This window comes from Schistocerca nitens, chromosome 2 (assembly GCF_023898315.1).
Source record: "Schistocerca nitens isolate TAMUIC-IGC-003100 chromosome 2, iqSchNite1.1, whole genome shotgun sequence".
Lineage (NCBI taxonomy): Eukaryota > Metazoa > Arthropoda > Insecta > Orthoptera > Acrididae > Schistocerca > Schistocerca nitens.
This window is the reverse complement of record NC_064615.1, coordinates 589,237,115-589,259,238: the sequence shown is the minus strand read 5'-3', so window position 1 is coordinate 589,259,238 and position 22,124 is coordinate 589,237,115. Positions and strand designations below refer to the sequence as shown.

At 41.4% G+C, this 22,124-nt stretch overlaps 1 protein-coding gene across 1 annotated transcript in view; it reads right to left on the bottom strand.

Annotated features, from left to right (window-relative positions):
* Positions 1 to 21,763, bottom strand: part of LOC126235181 (ankyrin repeat and protein kinase domain-containing protein 1-like) — a 45,226-nt gene extending 23,463 nt beyond the window's left edge. Inside the window, exon 1 of the mRNA XM_049943912.1 lies at positions 21,733 to 21,763. The gene's annotated coding sequence lies outside the window, so the exon portion shown is untranslated. The remainder of the gene's footprint in view (positions 1 to 21,732) is intronic.
* Positions 21,764 to 22,124: the final 361 nt, after the last annotated feature.

The window sequence follows — 22,124 nt, the reverse complement described above, 5'->3', positions numbered from 1 at the left end:
GTTTAAAATGTCCATCACAAATAAAATAATATGGCAAGCAGTAACTTTTAAGGCTTGGGCTGCGCTTTGAGTCTATAGACCGCGTGGTCGCGCCTAACACTGATTAATTGAACCAAAAATTGTAACCAGAACCTAAATGGTAATTCAAAAAATGACTAAGAGAAGAAATTGTTGAGATTAACAAATTATTATTAACAGATTTAAATACGTTTTGTCCCTTAACTCAACCTTCGCACTCTCTCCGAATCACCCTAGGTGGTGGGAGAGGCCCATGGCCAACCTCTGCTAGGAAAACGTTTTGCTTTACTCGTCTCTGGCCAAGCCCTCCTGTTCCTGCTCTCTGCCTTCCACCGACACCGTTTAGGTTGGTAGAAGATTAAGAAACCCATCACTTCTCTGGTTTGTCTGCTACTGCATTCAAATCATTCACACTTGACCACACACTTTCAGGAAAGGTGAAAAATGGGTATCAGGACTCAGGACGTGCAGATAAGAACGAAAAAAAGAAATGTGTAGACCCATATCGCTTCTACAGGCATGCGGTTCTTTGGGGCTGAGATTAATTAGTTGCATCACTCATTTTTTAAATCATGTAACGACTCCTATTGTGATGTTACACGCCCTTTTTCTGGAAATGGTCATTGGAGTTGGAATGTAACCTTAGACTGGAAAAAGGATGTGGCGGGAAATCGGTCTGTGCCTTAACCAATATGTTACACCGACCTGTAACGAATGCATGCATGTCTGAAGAACATTGCAGAGTACATCATAAAAACGCGAGGCCGCTACAATAATCATAAGTCTCTCCCTCTGTGTAAATCACGGGCAATTGTGTGAGTGCAGGACGTGGACACACAGTCACATATGGAAGTTGGGTCGGTTCTGGGGGAGTGCTCGGATGACCGACCGTTTGCGTAAAGCGGCAAATACTGGTCACCAATACATTGTGCAGCTGCATATTCGCAATTTCGAACACATTTCTTGTGTTTTGTACAGCTGTCGGCTGCAGCAGTGCCTCTTGCTTCAGACTTGTCCCATAAGAGATGTCAGCGCACCAACTATGTTGACAGCTTGAACTAACGACTGGAAACAACATATGTGCGTTCGATCAGTTGGCTGTGAGCAGAGTTAAGTAATGGACGTGCGGCAGCAGTGTCTCAGCAGTGTTGTGTCAAAAATCTAAAAGGGAGCTGCATCTCTAAATCAAATGATCAGCGTATCCGCTAGAATGTTCCGAAGAAGAGAAAAGTGTGTGTAAAGTTTGTACCACACATCTTGGCTCCTGAGTAAAACCAATGACGCATGGACACCTGCCACTAATTTACTGAAATGCAAAACGTGGCCAATTCTTTCGTGGAAAACACTCATAACGGCCACGAGACTTGCTGTTATCAATACGAACGTATCACAAATCGACAATGTGCATAAATTCACACGAAGCGCCAACATTTTGACGACACATCGACATCATTCAAGCCAATGTGACGCGCGAGTTGAGCTATATCCAAAAGAGGGACGTTCTGTGCGTGCATTGCACTCAAGTGTGGGGAGACTACGTAGAACATCTGTAGCATTTTATTGATAGTCTCGAAACCTTTTGGATTAATGGGGTGTAGTTCTCATACACATTAATTATCAAATCTCCTTCACTATGTTCGAGTTGAGCTATGCATTATGTGGACTCATATATTGTTGCAGTAACCATATTCGAGGTGAGCGAGTATTTTATAAAATAATGGAGACATACAGGGTGTAATATGGTAATTGCATTTACTTATACAGTAGATATTTTCTTCTGTTTATTTCTATATAGTTCAGTCACTGCTAGTTGGAAGACTTGGGGTTAACCGTGAATCTGTGACTAGTGATCACCAAATTTCGTGGACAAACAACACGCCAGTGTATGAACAGCTACAGTGCCGTTGTTCAATCCTTCTCCTTTTTATTTTGAATGTTTCTCTAAAATGTTGCTCACTAACTGGGTTCATACAAACTGGGTTCATACAACCACCAAACACATAATTACGCAACTTAGTGGAAAACAGGATCTTGCCGCTGTGGTAACACTGGTTCCCGCCATATTACCGAAGTTAAGCGTTGTCGTGCTTGCCTAGCACTCTGAAGCGTGACCGGTTCTGTTCTGCTGAACATTGTTGGCAATCGGAGTGCACGCAGCCCTTCTGAAGCCAATCGAGTAGCTGTGTTGGCCACGAGCGCTGACAAAGTTCAGGAGAGCAGTGTGATGACCGTAAGCTCCTCCACATTCGCCTCCAGTGGTGCCAACCGGCTGAGGAGACACGGCAGTCGGCCGCTACCGTCGGGCTTTCCGACGTACCCCCGTGCTGCAAGAGTGGCGCGTATGACACTTGAACTGCCCGGCCAGGACGTTGCTTGTGAGCCATTGGGGTTCGATCGTTTCTAAACTGTTCTGGTCAATTATTAAAATTTTCACCGCTCATAGAACTTTCACCATATTGTAAAATTGTCTGAGAATTGATTTTACCGATTTTTCTCCTTCAGAGAGCAAACTTCAAGCGGAAACACCATCGTTAAATGCAATATTGAGGTTATAAACAAGACAATTTTTATCCGTCAGCAATTCTCAGCTCGTCCCAATAAGGACAACTTAAAATCATGAAAGTGCAAAGCTCCTCTGACAAACTGTTTTATTTCTACTTCAGTTTGTATCTTAAATTATTAAATGTTCCACGTACTATTTATCTTACAGAATAGGTCTTTGAACGTCGTCTTCACATCTTTTTCTCTTTGGTACGGCGTTATTGACTATCACATAAGTTCATTAGTATTGGTTTTAATTTTGCGACGGACGGAGATAATTCGTGATCACCTTCAGTTCTCACGATATTAGCTCCCTCGCATCGTGCACTACTTTCAGACTCTGGCGTCTTCCGAGCATTTCACATGCAGCAGTCTTTCAGTTTACCTGCAGTCCTTCTGACAGTCGCAGTTTGCGTAGTTCCCATTACAGCTCACCAAAAGCAGTGGTTGAGTTCTGTACTCAAGTCTGACAGCCGTTTTGAGGGCAAAAACTGGCCACTTCCTACAACATAAAAAATTAGGAGGTGGTTACGAAACAGGAAGGTGTATCGAGAAGGGTGTGAGACACGTTTGCATTTTATCATCACTTTTATTCAATTATTACTTCAAAGATGGAGTGAAAGAAGGGTGGGAAAATTTCGGAAGAGGTTTAAAAATGAAACTTTGCAGAAGCTCGGTGACGCCATAGCCTTTCCGGCCGGAGAGAGGTTTAAAAATGAAGCTTTGCAGAGGCTCGGTGACGGCATTGCCTTTCCGGCCGGAGAAAGTGTTAGGCAGGACTAGCTGTGAATAATGGACAGCATACTTAGCACCGTATATGGCTTAAGGAAAAACAAAGCAGAGGCGAAAGTGAGCAAAAGTAGTAGAAAAGAGAATAAGACTCGCTTAACATCAGATTGTGGAAAGACAGAGCAATGGAAGAAGTAAAAGAATTCTCCTGTCTGAGAAGGACGGACTCAGTACATAGAAAAACCAAAACATCTACATCTACATCATACTCCACAAGCCACCTAATGGTGTCTGGGGGAGGGTACTTTCGGTACAACTATTTGATCCCTCCAACGCTGTTCGACTCGCGAATAGTGCGTGGGAAGAATGATTGTCGGTAAGCCTCTGTATTGGCTCCAATTTCTCGTATAGTCTTTGGTGAAATTAAAAGTAAGGGCGGTAACATTAAGAGTGCAACGGGAATTCCACTGTTAAATGCAGAGGAGAGATTAATGTATGTGATATCTTATGGGACTTAACTGCTAAGGTCATCAGTGCCTAAGCTTACACACTACTTAACCTAAATTACCCTAAGGACAAACACACACACCCATGCCCGAGGGAGGACTCGAACATCCGCCGGGACCAGCCGCACAGTCCATGACTGCAGCGCCCTAGACCGCTCGGCTAATCCCGCGCGGCGCAGAGGAGAGAGTGGACAGGTGAAAAGAGTACATTCAAGGCCTCTATAAGGGGGAAGGCTTATCTGATGACGTGACAAAAGAAGAAACAGGAGTCGATAGAGAAGAGATAGGGGATCCACTGTTAGAATCAGAATTTAAAAGAGCTTGGGAAGACTTACGATCGAATAAGGCAGAAGGAATAGATAGCATTCCATTAGAATTCCTAAAATCATTGGGGGGGGGGGGGGAGAGGTGGCAACAAAACCATTATTCACGTTGATGTGTAGAATACGTCTGGCGATATACCACCTGACTTTCGGAAAAACATCGTCTACACAATTCCAATGACTGTAAGAGCCAACAAGTGTTATAATTATCGCACAATCAGCTTAACAGCTCATGCATCCAAGTTGTTGACCAGAATAATATACAGAAGAACGGAAAAGAAAACTGAGGATGTGTTAGGTGAAGATGAGTTTGGCTTTAGGAAAGGTAAAGGCACCAGAGAGGCAATTCTAAAGTTGCGGTTGATAATGGAAGCAAGACTAAAGAAAAATCAAGACACATGCATAGGATTTGTCGACCTGGAAAAAGCGTTCGACGGTGTAAAATGGTGCAAGATGTTCGAAAATCTTAGAAAAGTAGGGGTAAGCTATAGGTAAAACTGGTGACATACAGTACGTACAAGAGCTAAGAGCGAATAATAAGAACAGGCGACCAAGAACGAAGTGCTCGAACCAAAGAGGGTGTAAGAAAGGGATGAAGCCTTTCGCCCCTACTGTTCAATCTGTACATCGAAGAACCAATGATGGAAATAAAAGAGAGTTTCAGGAGTGGGGTTAAAATTCAAGGAGAAAGGATATCAATGATACGGTTCGCTGACGACGTTCGTATTCTGAGTGAAAGTGAAGAAGAATTAGGTGATCTCCTGAATGGAATGGACAGTCTAATGAGTACAGAATATAGATTGAGAGTAAATCGAAGAAAGACGGAAGTAATGAGAAGCAGCGGAAATGAGAACAGCGAGAAACTTAACATCGGGATTGATAGTCACGAAGTAGATGAAGTTCAGGAATTCTGCTACCTAGGCAGCAAAATAACTAATGTCGGACGGAGTAAGGAGGACGTCATAGGCAGACTAGCACTGACAAAAAGGGCATTTCTGGCCAAGGTAAGACTATTAGTATCAAACTTAAGCCTTAACTTGAGGAAGAAATTTCTGAGAATGTACGTGTGGAGCACAGTGTTGTACGGTAGTGAAACGTGGACTGTGGATAAACTGGAACAGAAGAAAATCTAGGCATTTCAGATGTGGTACTACAGAAGAATGTTGAAAATTAGGTGGACTGAGAAAAGAATAAGGAGCTTCTGCGCAGAATCGACGAGCAAAGGAACATATGGAAAACATTGACAAGTAGAAGGGACAGGATGATAGGAACACCTGTTAACACATCAGGGAATATTTCCATAGTACTAGAGGGTGCTGCAGAAAGTAAAACTGTAGAGAAAAACAGAGACTGGAATACATCGAACAAATAATTGAGGACGTGGCTTGCAATTGCTACTCTGCGAATGAAAAGTTGACGCAGGAGAGAAATTCGTGTCGGGTCGCGTCATCGAACCAGTCAGAATGCGGATGATACGCTGATGGTCGAAGCGAGGAAAACATCAGAAGAAGGTTGACACAAGCGAATAAAGCGTTGCTCTATAAAACAGCTCTATTGGAATCATTTACCGTTGTGGAAATGGGGAATAAGTGTAGATCTAAGCACAGTATTGTCTGGAAGTGCAACATGGAAAGCCGGTAATAAGTAGAGAAAGTGAGTGGGAATGCGGCGCTATTGAAGAATGATAAAAATTATGTGAACAGATAAAGTACGAAATGATGAAGTACTGAAATAATGGGTGATGAAGTAAATTTATGGAAAACCCTTACCAGAAGAAAAGTACAGGTTTGTGGGACATCTGCAACAACATCTAGTAATAATTATTTCGGTAGAAGAAGAAGAAAGTGATGATGAAAGAAGGGATACATGGGAGGAGCAGACGAAGACAGGAATATGCGAAACACCATATAGAGAATGTTGACTGTAGTAGTTACACAGAGATGTAAACATTAGCGCTGGATGGGTAAAGATGGTGGGCAGCATCAAACCAGACTTATACGTATTAGGCTACGTACCACAACAGGAAAAGCTTTTTGATCGACCTTAGTCGTTATAGAAGAGCATTCTCAATTCAGGTGAAAGAAATAACGTATTTTATTGCTATGATTATCCGTGGAAAAGTTATTACCAATATTATTTGTGTGACAATATCGCAAAAAGATAAGTTAACGCTGATTTATCTTTAGTGGCTCACTCGCCAGTACTGAACTTCCAAAAAGACACAAAACGAAATAAGGTTATTATCTAACGGCTCGTTGATAATGAAGTTATAAGAGGTGGAGCACTAGCTGTGCTGAAGAAAGATGAGGGAGGAAACAGCTGAGGGCTTATCCAGAAATGTGTTTGATGTGTTTTAGTGATAGTAAGACACAGGAGTAGGAAGTGACCAGTAATGGGCACTCAGATAATAAGGGATAAATGTTTTTACACTTTGTCCTTCGCAGATGATCAGGTAGTGGTGGCTGATGGAGAGTATGATGTCTATTTTATGCTAAGAAACTTATTAGAAGAACATGAGAAGTGGCGTCAAAAGACTGATACCAATGCAATGGAGAAAGTGTAAGAAACATAACAATAGATGGTCATCACATGAAGGCATGCAGAAAATTTTTATTTGGACAGAGCCCTATCAGAAAACGGAATGAGTAATTGGGAAATACAGCAATGATTAGCTCATGGGAGAACACCAATCCAGAAGCTGAACACTCTGTTACGGTCTTCTAAGATGAGTTGGAAAGTAAAGAAGATGTTCTATAAAAGTATTGTAGATTCTATAACAATTTATGGATGCGAGTGCTGGGAGCTTACTGCAAAAAATGAAAACGAATTGAGAAATGTCTCTGTCTGCTGTGACAATTCTAGAGTCATTCAAAGATTGCCTCAGGTCACAGGGCAGTAGTGCCTAAATACCCACATCATGCATTAGTAGTTGGAGGCGACTTTAACCTACCGAGTATAGACTGGGATGTTTAGGGATCGTTGCAGGGGGTACAAACAGACAGTCATGTGAAGTACTTTTGAACACGTTCTCTGAAAACTGTCTCTAGCAGCTAGTTCGGCAATCCACTGGCGATGGAAATATCTTAGACCTTGCAGCTACAAATAGGCTGAACCTTATCGGCAACGTCAGTACGGAAACGGGGATTACCGATAATGATGTCATTATAGAAAGAATGGTTACGAAAGTTAGTAAATCAGTTAAGAAGGCTAGGAGAGTGTTTCTGCAAGAAGTAGCTGATAAGCAATTGTTAGCATGACACTTAGACAGTGAACTGACATCATTTAGTTCCAGTAAGATGGACACAGAGGAATTATGGGCATAGCTTAAGCAGACTGTAAATCGTTGTCTGGATAATTATGTGTCTGGTAAATGGGTTAAGGACGGAAAATATAGGAAGCAGAAGTTGTTGCACTCTCCGTTCAAAAGCGAACTCGCAAATGACGACAAATAAAGGTTAGTAGAGACTCGTGCGACTCTGAAGAGATCTATGCGCGAAGCATACAACTAGTATCACCGTCATAACTTAGCGAAAGATCTGGTAGAGAGCCCGAGAAAATTCTGGTCCTACTTAAAACCGCTACGTGGGTCTAAGGCTTCCATTCAGTCACTTGTTGACCAGTCTGGTATGGTAGTTGAAGGCGGAAGTTTTAAATTTCACGCTTAAGAAATTGTTCTCTCAGGAGAACCATACAGAGAGACTGTTGTTAGACCATCTAACGAGCTCCAGAGTGGAAGACAGCAATAAGCATCTCTGGAGTAGAGAAACAACCGAAGGAGTTGAAAAAAAATGACTTACCAGGTCCGTATGGCATTCCAGTTCGGGTTTTCAAAGAGTACGTTGCGGCATTGGCGCCTTATTTAGCTCGCATTTATCGTGAACCTCTGGCCCAGCGTAAAGTCCCAAGCGACTGGAAAAAAGCCCAGATGACTCCTGTGTATAAGAGGGCAGAAAAACGAACCCGCAACATTACAGACCAATACCCCTAATATAGTTTTGCTGCAGAATACTTGAACATATTCTCAGTTATGATATAATAATTTATCTTTAGACCGAGAACCCTGTGAGCACGAATTTTAGTAAGTATCGCCCGTGCTGAACTCAGCAGATCCATATTTCTAGATTTCCGGAAAGCGTTTGACGCCGTGCCCCATTACAGGCTGTTAAAGCAGGGACGAGCAGATGGAGTAAGTTCATAGATATGTGAGTGGCTCGAAGGCTTCTTAACTAATAGAACCCAGTATGTTGTCCTCGACGGCGAGTGTTCATCAGAGACAAGGGTGTCGTCAGGAGTGGCTCAAGGAAGTGTGATAGGACCGCTGTTATTTTCGAAATACGTAAGTGATTTGGCGGGCAGAGTGGGCAACAGTTTGCGGTTGTCTGCTTATCATGCTGTGGTGTATAGTAATGTGTCGAAAGTGAGTAACTGTAGGAGGATACAAGATGACTTAGACAAAATTTCTAGTTGGTGTGACGAATCGCAGCCAGCTCTAAATGTAGAAAAATGTAAGTTATTGCGGATGAGTAGGAAAAACAAACCTGCTTGACACAGTCAAGTCGTTTAAATATTTGCAAAGCGTTATGAAATGGAATGAGCATGTGAGGACTGTGATAGGAAAGACGAATTATCCACTTCGGTTTATTGGACGAACTCTGGGAAAGTGTGGTTGCTGGCCGAAGTGGCCGTGCAGTTAAAGGCGCTGCAGTGTGGAACCGCAAGACCGCTACGGTCGCAGGTTCGAATCCTGCCTCGGGCATGGATGTTTGTGATGTCCTTAGGTTAGTTAGGTTTAACTAGTTCTAATTTCTGGGGGACTAATGACCTCAGCAGTTGAGTCCCATAGTGCTCAGAGCCATTTGAACCATTTTGAAAGTGTGGTTCATCTGTAAGGGAGACCACATATATGACACTAGTGCGACCTATTCCTGAATACTGCTACTGTGTTTGGGATCTGTACCATGTCGGAATAAAAGAAGACATCGAGGCAATTCAGCTGAGGGCTTCTAGATTTGTTACTGGTAGATTCGAACAACATGCAAGTGTTACGGAGATGCTTAGGGAAAATTTAGAGAACCAGCTTTCGAAGCTTGTAACGCCGGAACTGCATATCCTCCTATTTCCATCTATTGTACTATAAATTTTTTCCTTATTTTGTTACCTGAAGATATGACATTTCTGGCCTTTATATATTGTAATTGTTTTACTATTTGTATATATATATATATATATATATATATATATATATATATATATATATATATATATATATATATGTGTGTGTGTGTGTGTGTGTGTGTGTCGATGTATAATTGGTTTATTTTGTAAATATTATTTGTATTTTTACGCTGGGTCTGGCCTAGGGAAAACTATGCTATCGAACGATTATATCGATAGGTCGTGTAGGGAACCAAAGTGTTTAGGATCTTTGGTAGTGTTAACTCTGCCGCGTGGAGCGAGGGAAAGGGCAGAGTCTGGCTGGAGTAGGGCGGTGGAGCAGGTGTGTTGAGTGACGCTCCCGCGAGTTGCCGCGCTTCCGGGGTTTGGCAGCATGTAATTGCGCTCGACTTACTATGATAGTTTCTGACACGGTGTCGCGGATAGGAAATATTAGCAGGCACACATTAAGTGCCCGTTTCGCCTGGTGACCGTGTCGAAAAGAAGGCGCGCCAACACCCAGCTCCTGCAACAGCTACTGCCGACAATGAGTGATTGTCGCCACCTCCTCGATCGACGACTTCAAACCTTCAATCAACCAACAAGGAAGACTGAAAGCACGTAAAGTTTTAGAACTGTATGGCAGACCTCAGCTTTTCAAACTATTCCATTTTCATAAAAAATCACAGCAACTTAGCATGAACCTTCGTTGCTCATTGTCCCAATTGCATTACCAAGTAGAGTCCCTTCCTTTTCCAAAATGAACCCGAGTGTCGTTGAAATTCAAACGCCAGCATTAAAGTAATATCATTCCATTTCACTGCTTTAATTTCAAAGTTCAGTTAAGGTATTCATAGCTGGCTACAATATTTAGATTACACAAACACAAATTAAGAGTGCGAGTTTTGCTACCATATTTTATCTTACCTATGACTGCAGCTGAGCTTGGTACGTACTACAATTTACTATTGTTAATTGTTCAGAATCTTTAATTCAAGTTCAAAGTTAAATCTCTTATTTCTAAATTGCGTAGATTCAAGTAGCTTTTGAAATGATTGTTGAAGTAGCCCAAGATTAACCTTATCTTATTGAATCTCGAAGTGCTTCAGAAACAAAGTTCATTATTAATTTCAGTCACTAAATTAACTTTCAATTTTCCGGTTTTATTAATTCTTTTGCTAAATTAAGTCAGAGTGTAGCGAAATTTATTACTTCTGACAAACATTCAGTGTTCACACAACACGTGTCAACCTTCAGTTGCCACGCTTTTAGTGCTAATTATATGTGCAATAACCTTTCTTTTTCAGTTATTATAGTAGTTGTCCATAGGACTGGCGACCGTAATTTTCCCCAAATATCTAATTAACGCCAGTTAGTTGTTAACGTAAGTACCGCACATTTACTTTCTTTATTAACTTCAACCATTTTGAAAATTAATTTCCACCAGTTTCATCTGAATTTTTCCTTTCATTAAGATGTAACCCTTTCCTCCGTCTTTACCGATCGATTAACTTCGGTGACGATTGCTTTTCCCAAATTTTCCATTAGGTACATGCGGTTTAATTTTTACTGTCATTAACGTCGATAAGTGAGGGGGAGGTTACAAGCTGACGGCAGAACGATTCTGTTGCCTCCAACATACATTGCACTTACGGACCGCGGAGATAAGATAGTGAAATTATGGCTCATACGGAGGCATAAAGACAGTCGTTTTCCCCTTGTTCTATTTGCGAGTGGAACAGGAAAAGAAATGAGTAGTAGTGTGGTACGGGGTACCCTCCGCCATGCGCCGTAAGGTGGATTACGGACTATCGATGTAGTATGCAGGCCATCTCAGCGAGACCACTCAGGAAGTAAAACCATTAAGGAAATGGTCCAGATTTAAGAAATCATCACAGACAGAACAGAAGAACGGGAGCTTGCTTGATATTGACATATAATGAGAAGATTCTGTTTTACTATTCTCATGGAAGAAGGAGAAGAGAAAGACGGAAGGTTGCCTGGTTAAGGGGATACGGAATCGGATTTTGGGTTAAAAAATCGAATTTTTTTTTATTGGCGTATTATATTCTGCCATGTTTCCTCTTTAAAATGACGTATCATACATAGCTCTACTACAATTATAACTATTTTATTTTTATATATTTGTGAGATCGGGTATTGCGCTCTTCACAGTGGTATAATGTTCGCTATGTCAAATATCTGGGAGATGGTGACTCTAAAGCATTCAAAGAAGTTTTGGAAAGCAAACCATATGGGAACAGTGTAAATATAAGCAAACTTGAATGTATAGGACATGTGCAGAAGAGAATGGGTGCCAGGCTGAGAAGGTTAAAATCAGTTATGAAAGGGAAAAAACTAGATGATGGGAAAACCTTGGATGGCAGAGGAAGATTGACTGATTCCATAATAGACCACATTCAGAACTGCTATGGCCTTGCAATCAGGCAAAATACAGGCAATCTTGAAGAAATGAGGAGAGCTATATGGGCTTTATATTTCCACACCGCATCCACGGATGAGCATCCACAACATGGTTTGTGCCCCAAAGGTGAAAACAGCTGGTGTAAATACAATAGGGGACTAACAACAGGAGAGAAATACATTCACCACCACAGTCTACCATCAGCCATCATGGCAGAAATAAAGCCCATTTTCAGAGATCTGGCTGACAGAAGTCTTCTGATGAAATGTCTTCACGGAAAAACGCAGAACCCCAACGAGTGCTTGAATAGTGTGATATGGCATCGTCTCCCAAAAACAGTGTTTGTCGGAATTAATACACTACATTTTGGTGTGTATGATGCTGTGGCAACCTTCAATCTTGGAAATATAACTAAATGCCAGGTCCTTCAAAAGTTGGGTATGTGTGTTGGTTCCCGTACGGTACGTGCTATGTTCTTTTTAGATCAGCACAGACTAAGGCATGCTGATAATATAATCAAGACATTAGTGAAAAAAGCAAGACAGGTGCAGAGGGGTGCCAAAAGAAGACTTGAAGATGATTATGAAGACTGTGAAGGGGGTATTAGCTACGGATCAGGAATGTTTTAATCTTCTTTCTCCGTTTCCCGTAAGTTTACTTTTTACTTCATCTAGGAACATTATCTCAGGTACTGGTCAACCTAGAAGTCTGAAATTTTTATGACGTAGTGACATAGGTCCCTATTACATACTGAAACAACGATTTTTTAATTACTTGATTTACAAAAGACTTAGGGGTGATAGTCTAGTAAAAAGCGATGGAAAAAATTTACTTAAAAATAAATGTACAGTATCTCTGTAAGAAAATACTTTGACAATAAACTGTTGTTTCAGTATTGTTGTAACATATGAATGCACATACAGTAAAATTTTTACCTCTCTGTCTCCAGTAGTTTGTGAGAAAATGTTCCCTATAGTAGGCATATATTAACATTGCGGGGATAGGTGATTCCGTATCCCCTTAAATGGCGTATAGGAAACCATGAAAATAACAGAAATAAAAGAAAACATGGGAAGACAGAAATCGAAGGCGTCATATGTGTGGGATACGACGACAGCTACAGAACATCTAACATTCTGCGTGGTGTCTGTTTGTTCTATATCGTGTCTCCCTACCACTTTCGCGCAACGACGCTCTGAGCGTGTTTTTTAGGGAATTGACTAGTTTGAACCTGGGACCTGTTGCTGGTAAGGAGACGCCAGACCACACATGACATGTAGAGTTCAGAAGAGTTCAGTGAGACTAGCGATGATATAACCAAATACGTAATGATTTCAGCGTCAGCTCCACTGCACTCCCTGTAAACGAATCTTAATACTAACTAAATTTAGTGGAAGGGGTTCAAGGCTTTCTTATTTTTAGTTAGCTGGTAAAATAATGCCGTTACCATTGGAAATTTTATTCTATTCGCAAAACATTGTTTATAAATTGCACTATTGATAAAAGGAAATGTTTTAATACAGGATGGTAAAAACCAACTGCGTTCAACAAAAATGTGAACGAATATTCCCTGAATGGGTTTCCAAGTTCTATAATGGATCGAAGGATGACCTATGCCATATCGCATCTATAATCTAGGTTTAAATTAAGTTTCACAAAAGAGAAAACTATCAAAATGGTCTACAGAGACCCTCAATTATCTTTAATTACTTATCTAACTTGTCGTAAATTACAGTGGCTGATGTGGCTTCTCAATAACTATATAACAGAAAAATCATCGCGTTTCAGATTTTTACTTCAAGTGGCAAATGTGAACACCATGAGCTTTAATTGACGATCGACACTAGTATTACGCAAAAAGGGGGTGTAACAGATGAGACTTCTGCAGCTCTGAGTGAAGCTTTATGCGCTGTTACGCGGCATCGCGTGCGTTCATTACCTTGTTGGTGTTCCTCAGGGGGTGGCGAGCAGCACAGCTCCGCTCACCTCGACGACTCGGAAGCAACTCTCTCCTAACTTCTCCTTACTACAATTTACCGAAGTTGGTTTAAAAAAACTATCTGGCTGTGTTTTCATCTGACCAATCAGGGTCTCAATGTTAACCTTAAGCTCCGCCTACAAAAATTCTGTGCATCCAATGAGAAACGTTATACTTTTCGTGGTGGGGCAATGTTTTTAAAGTTTGCAACGTAACAGAGACGGGAAAAAGTCTCACGCTAAAACTTGCAGCTGGTGTGGTCCTTTTAGTGTTATCGTAAGATCTATACTGTTCTTCTGGAGGGCTCTAGCTTTTAACATGGGCTGGGGGGTGATCCTAGCGGTTAGCTGGCGACGTGGGTGTCCGTCCCTTATCGTAGGGCCTTCCAGCTTAACACGGTTCTGCTCTCGACTTATGTTCTCGTTTCTCCTCTCGGAACTGCGTCTGTCTCACGGTGGGAAGGTATGACATGCATTTAGGCATTCTTGTGTTAGTCTGTGGTATTCCATTTGCTCACTCGTTACTCGTATTACTTTGGTTACTTTAATGTCACGATTTATTCGGAGCTATGTGACATACTACTGGATTTGCTTATCATGTCATGGTTTTCATGGAAGGTGTTGGATTTGCCTGACACCTTACATATCACCATCCTGCGAATCGGACATCAAACTCGCATTCATGAGGAGTGGGATTCTAATTCGCATTCCATCATCCAGACTTTTTCTGTGTTTCAGTATCGTCTATTGAGGCTGTTATTTCGTTTGCAAATGAGGCGACCGATTTCCTTCGTCATCCTTTCCCCGTCCGAGCTTCTTTGCCATCTTTAACGACCTTGTCGTCACTGGTACACTAAACCATTACCACCCTTACTATCTGGTCATATTCTGTCGGCAGGACAGCGTTCGTTGTCAGACCTCATCTTCTTTCCATATCGATATCACTTTTGTGCCTATTGTGATACCAAATACCAATGCACTACCGAGGACGGGCATTGGGATGATGGTAACAGGGTTGCGAGGGAGTCAGATCTCTGCTCGGCAGTCTTCACGTAGGTTTCCACGCTGTCCTTGGGCCATTTAAGGTGAATACAAGGGTAGTTGCTTAATGAGGCCAAGGCTGCTGCAGTCTTTGATCCTACTCTGGCTCAGGAAGTGTCTGATTTGAATTAATTCAGTGGGGCGATTGACTTTCCCTGTCTCCCCTGCACCCTACCCCGTCGTCTCGTCCCACGCGTGATCATACACACAGGAACATAAAATTTATCAAACTAAATTTCTGTGAGTTACGGCTAAATAATAGCAGTCGAAAACAACTGTGTTGATATGGACTAAAATAATGGTGATAAAAATAGAGAAAAACGCTTCGTCACTCAAGATTTCGTAGCTCATAATTTCGCCATTCGTGTGATTTTGCATCATAAACTAAAGAAACTGTCTATTAAACTCGCCGCAATTATACCGCGCTAGTTTTTAACCAATAAATCAGACAATGCGAGATAGTATTCAGTTCCGCAGTGTCAAGTGCTGGAGTGGAAAAGACGGGCGCTTGTCAGCGACACGTGTGGTCTCGTTTGACTGCGCCTTATTGAAGCAGATAGCGTGGTAACGTCGCAGTTGACAAAGATAATTCTCTACGGTCTAAAGCTGTACACCCATTAGCAGAGTAATCTCTGTTCATTACCGTACTGTTATCAGCCACGATAGGATGCATATGGCCACGGCAATCAAAGTTAAATATCTAATTACGCCTGTGTTTGTAATGATGACGAAACACACATACAGGGCTATTACAAATGATTGAAGCGATTTCATAAATTCTCTGTAGCTCCATTCATTGACATATGGTCGCGACACCCTTCAGATACGTAGAAAAACTCATAAAGTTTTGCTCGGCTGAAGCCACACTTCAGGTTTCTGCCGTCAGAGCACTCGAGAGCGCAGTGAGACAAAATGGCGACAGGAGCCGAGAAAGCGTATGTCGTGCTTGAAATGCACTCACATCAGTCAGTCATAACAGTGCAACGACACTTCAGGACGATGTTCAACAAAGATCCACCAACTGCTAACTCCATTCGGCGATGGTATGCGCAGTTTAAAGCTTCTGGATGCCTCTGTAAGGGGAAATCAGCGGGTCGGCCTGCAGTGAGCGAAGAACGGTTGAACCAAGTTTCACGCGTAGCCCGCGGAAAATTGGCTCATGCCACAACTGGAGACCGACAGCGCCGACTTCATCTTTCAACAGGATGGTGCTCCACCGCACTTCCATCATGATGTTCGGCATTTCTTAAACAGGAGATTGGAAAACCGATGGATCGGTCGTGGTGGAGATCATGATCAGCAATTCATGTCATGGCCTCCACGCTCTCCCGACTTAACCCCATGCGATTTCTTTCTGTGGGGTTATGTGAAAGATTCAGTGTCTAAACCTCCTCCACCAAGAAACGTGCCAGAACTGCGAGCTCGCATCAACGATGCTTTCGAACTCATTGATGGGGACATGCTGCGCCGAGTGTGGGAGGAACTTGATTATCGGCTTGATGTCTGCCGAATCACTAAAGGGGCACATATCGAACATTTGTGAATGCCTAAAAAAACTTTTTGAGTTTTTGTATGAGTGTGCAAAGCATTGTGAAAATATCTCAAATAATAAAGTTATTGTAGAGCTGTGAAATCGCTTCAATCATTTGTAATAACCCTGTACATGTGGAGTAAAACATAAAACCTATAAAGACAACTGCACTCTCCAAATTGGAATTTTTTCAAAGCTTTTTTGAAGGGGTTAATTCTCTTTTCTTTTCTCTTTTTTTTTTAATTTTGCACTTGCTCCATGTTTCTGTCATTAGGGCCAAATTATACGAGCCATACTTAGACCGAAAGCTTTCCACCGTTCAGTTAATTAGTGTTCAAATGGCTCTGAGCACTATGGGACTTAACTTCCGAGGTCATCATTCCCCTAGAACTTAGAACTACTTAAACCTAACTAACCTAAGGACATCACACACATCTATGCTCGAGGCAGGATTCGAACCTGCGACCGTACCGGTCGCGCGGCTTGAGACAGTAGCGCCTAGAACCGCTCGGCCAATCCGGCCGGCGTTAATTAATGTCATTTCAGTAAATAAATCTTCTGACTATTTTCAAACAGCTGTACCAAGTTGTTGAAGATAATATAATATTGTTGACAGACTGAAGAGATTAAGGAATTCGATTGAATCTAGCACCTTGAATGACGTGAAAAATTGAAAATCAGGTATGCAGTTGTTGTAATCTGCCTGCAGCCTTACACAATGGAGTCGTGATGACCTTCTGGGCTAAATTTATAGCCGGCCGTTGTAGCCGAGCGGTTCTAGGCGCTTCAGTGCGGAACCGCGCTACTGCTATGGTCGTAGGTTCGAATCCTGCCTCGGGTATGGATGTGTGTGATGTCCTTAGGTTAGTTAGGTTTAAGTAGTTTTAAGTCAAGGGGGCTGCTGACCTCAGATGTTAAGTCCCATAGTGATTGGAGCCATTTTTTTATTAAATTTATTCGCATCGTCCCGTATCGTTTCCGTATGACCTATGTCGAGAGTTTGCGGCACTGAATTATCTCGCCCTAGAGAGTCGTTCGTTTGGTCAGAGTGTGTGTGTGTGTGCGTGAATTCCTAAGGGACTTAACTGCTGAGGTCATCGGTCCGTAGTCTTACACACTACTTAAACTAACTTATGCTAAGAACAACACACACACCCATGCCCCAGGGAGGACTCGAATCTCCGGCAGGAGGGGCCTAGCAGTCCGTGACATGGCGTGTCAAACCGCGCGGCTGATCCAAGTAGTCTGACGGTTAGGCGGGTGAAGAAGACATTTATGTCGTTCAGTAACGTTAGTTATAGCCAACGGCCTTGCGGCAGTGGTAACACCTGTCCCGTAAGATCACCTAAGTTAAGCGCTGTCGGACTGAGCTGGCACTTGGATGGGTGACCATCCGGTCTGCCGAGCGCTGTTGGCAAGCGGGGTCCACTCAGCCCTTGTGAGGCAAACTGAGGAACTACTTGACTGAGAAGTAGCGGCACCGATCTCGTAAACTCACATACGGTCGGGAGAGCGGTGTGCCAACCAGATGTCCCTCCATATCCGCATCCAGTGACGCCTGTGGGCTGAAGATGACAGTGTGGCCGGTCGGTACCGTTGAGCCTTCATGGCCTGTTCGGGCGGAGTTTAGTTTAGTAACATAAGTTATGTCTCAGATCTATCTGCTGCGGATTGTTCATACACCTTCAGGTAGCGGTGTTATGTCTGTCACATTGTTATAGAGACGCTGGAATACCATAGCTGCGTCGGTCTCCTTGTTCTTGCTAACTTAACGTCAATGGAAATCGGAGAATGTTGGTGAAACCTTATAAGTAGTTTTTCAGTTTCAACAGTTATGAAGATAATTTCGTAAATTTAAACGTGTTATATTTCTCTAGCAGGTTAGTCATATCCCGTAACTGCAACTAAGGATGAAAACGTCGGAAAAGCACACAATATGGTACTGGACGATCGGCATTTAAATATTTGTCGAGAGGTTGACACCGAAGGCGCACAGAAAAAAAGTACATCTTACATGAAAAGTTAGCTAAGAGAAGACTTTGCTTTGGTGAAAAGTGATCAAAAAGAATGCAAACATATTTTTTTCAGCAACGTTTAACAGTTTTATAAATAATGGTAAAATACTTGAAAATATCATATATTGTGATATTTTATGTGCATTGCCGTTTCTTCTAATGTCTTGGTATACGCAGATTTTCTCATTCATTTGTCCTAACAAACAGAAAACAAAATACTTTCAGAGAAAATGATGGCTTTGCTAAGCAAACCCTAACAACAAGATAGAGTTTACTCTATTCTAGACCACTAGCAACATGAAACGCACCCAGGAAGCAGCGAAAGCTGTTATGTGCTCTTTGCAAACGTTACCGTGTGGCCAAATCTGCCTCAGACCTCGAGTGCAGCCCTCGCGTGACTTCGCATAATCTCAACAGCTGAGTAAACAAATAAATAAGAAAGCCAGTTAACGCGATGTAAACCGGAATATTAACTACCATGGTCGTATACTTTTTACATAATATTAATGTTTAACATTACTTCGCAAAATTTATTTAGGGGTTGTAATCTGTGAAGATGATAAGAAATAAACATAACATAGCGTGGAAAAGATAATTCGAAGCTTTAGGCTGCAATTAGTGTCACAGTACACTAATAGAGCCTATTTCCATCTACAGATTATTGACTTTTTACTTTAAATGTTTTACCCTTAAGAGCTGATAGCCAAAAAATCTAAATTACATTGTATTTCTGTGTGTAGGAATGTTAAAATGTGTTGTGTAGCGTAGTAGCTGCCTACTTCAAATGTACTGGCAAATAAGCACAAAAATATTAGAACTCTGAACTATGACTCAGCTTTTGGGATATAATTGGTATATTGTTGATATAATATTTACTTTCTTATTACATCATTTTATTCTATTGAAGATGTTATTCTAGCGAGGCAACTAATGCAAAATGAGTTAATATTAAACAAAATGTGCCTTTGAAACTGCAATCTTACAAGTTACCTATGTCATATGTTTTGGTATGATTAGGTAAGAAAACAGGGAGGGATTACTTCCAAGGCATCAATTCATTTATATAAACATGTAGAAACAAATTACAGGTCTTGAATTAATATGGTGGCAGTGAAAAACCTCCCATTGTAGAAGTTAAAATATATCGATTTTTGTTTTGTCTGAATCGAAACACAACACAGCCAGCTGAACTGCTTCGTACATGAATTTACAGATAACCTTACATGCGGAGACGACAAACGTTAGATAGTTGATTTCCTTTGTGGTAAAGAGGAACAAGTGATGCAAGTTACCAATGTTTCACAGTGTTGCCACAACCATGTGCCTTAAAGAGACGAATAAAACGTTTATGATCAGCTTTCATTGTTTACAGCCATTATCACTCAGATTTCGTAAAAGCAGAAGGTGGAAGGAATGCCACCCGACAAATGAAAAATCATGGTGTTGCCAAAATAAATCTTCCCCCTAGAGTTACATGTAGAAGATCAGAAGGTTTCAAGGGCTTTTTGAGAAAACAGAAATAATCAGACAATAAACATTACCGATTACATGTGAATGGAGATGATGTATGCTGACACATAGTCCACTGGTGGGAAAAGAGACTCAAGAAGAACGTCCTTCACGTATTTGGAATGGTTGCTGAGAATGTGTGAAGATGTTGATGTTGATGTCCGTCACGTTGCATCTCCACTGTGATACCGGAAATGATTAATAGTTCTAAAACAAAAGCTAATGACTTTGTTATTGTACTGCATAACTACACAAAAAACCAATACATTTGTTGCACAAATTTCAATTCATTCAGATATCTCGCTCTCCCGTGTTGCGACAGCAGACGCTACTAGTACGTCTCATACCCCTCTCTATTGATGTGCGATACTTCTGGGCAGGTTCCTTACAGAGCCTTTCCATGCGGATGCATAAAACATTCAGCGATTATGGAGAAACCGTTGTGCATCGGATGAGATGCGGACCTCAACTCAGGGAACGACTAAGTCGATAGTTATTAAAAAAATGGGAAATGTTCATGAATACTATTTGTCGGGCAGCGAAAATTAAAATGAAAGTAGACGCATTTCTGTAATAATTTTGTTCGCCTGGACAAATAGCACGAGATACTGCTTTCACAACAATTATTTGAAGTGGTATCGACCATGTTATATACAGACATGACGTCATCGCAATAAGCTCTATTAAAACAATGTTAGAACAGCGAATATTCTTACCAGAATACAATATTTCATTTAGTTAATGGAGTTTCCAGTATGCGCACCTTAAAATGGACGTTTACAAGTTGATATGGTTTTCCTGTTCTACAACTTCAGCTACGCCCCAAAAGCTATTACATAGCACAAAGAACGATTCGTAGGTTCTATATTCAATAGGCTTCGTAACTTGGATGTTTTCCGGACCACGATTCCTTACCTCGAACTCATACACATGCTTTCTTCACAGTTACCACATGTGTGTATCGTCGTAACGGAAACAGCCCATGTAAGTGAAGGAATCGATGATAGCTTGTTTTGGCATTATCCTTCGATGACAAAAGGTGTCGTGGGAAATCCGATGCCAAATTTGTGGCTTCCACTTTGATATTAAATCATTCTGATCTCGTTCCCTTCATTTACGCAGCATCTTCTTTGCGATTGTGACCTGACTGAAATTCCTTCAGGTGCTAACTTTGCTTACTCAATGTCTATCTTTTCAGAACGCTATAGAGCATTTAAATGTTTTCATAGCGTTCCAGGCGCCACGGTTACCAGTATCTTCATATTAAACTCTACGCTATTTTAAAATTGGAAATAATTACAAAATCGATAATTCAGGACTGTCAGTTAATACTCCGATTGCATTGTGTATTCATTTCTCCGCACAAGATTTGTGAGCTGAAATTTTGAACATTGATGGTAATTTGAACCGTTTTGGTGCTTTGTTAAAATGCTTTCGTAAAACCCGACAGTAAAAGGTCAGACACATATATATCTTAAAAATAATGTATTGTCCCCTTAAGTAACTGCGACAGGTCTACGACCGTATTGGACGGCAAACACCGAATCCGTTTCCTAACTTTTGTGAGCTCATGTATTGTGCATCAAAATGCTTAGTTTTGGAGTAACGCACAGTGCCATGAACAGCTTTAAACTTCGGGACTTACAAAACCTGTTTCACGATGTGCATAAAACCTGACACTTAACAGTGTAACGGCACCACTAAGAACTGAGCCAAAATGTGGGAATCGTGTTACTCAATACCAGAGTTGGACGCCCAGTCCAGACGGCCCGAAATTTTCCATATTCTGTAAATATCAGTGAAGCGAGTGCTGATATGTGTTCACAGGCCAAAGTATTCCCTGCTTCTTGCTAATCGTGGTCATCTGACTAAATGTCATGGATGTCATCTTTGACCACATGACTCAAATTTAAAATTTAAAGGAAACGCTTTAGTGAAATGTCAAAGACTGTTGAGTACTCACGCGTTGGCTTCTCCAGTTGTTATGAACCCCAGAGTGCTGCGAGCCGGTTGACAGACAGCTTAAATAGAACAGCGAGATAAGATAAAAGCGAAAGAGATTGCAGAATGTTACACCATAATACTTACGACAATTAGATAAACATTTGTTAGAACGTAACGTGCGCTGAGAGTGTGTAAGGAAGAATGTTATGAAGTATTAGGCTTATCAGGGCAGTTGAGCAAATGATAAAATAGTTCCCTAAAGCGGAAACACTCTGCAAATGGTTTAAAATGTATACTTACTTCAAAAGGAGCTATACAGTGAGTACTATTATCACTGATATTTAGAAATATATCCATGCAAGGTATTTTTTATACAAAGGTAATTAAAACGTTTTATTGTTTGTTATTTTT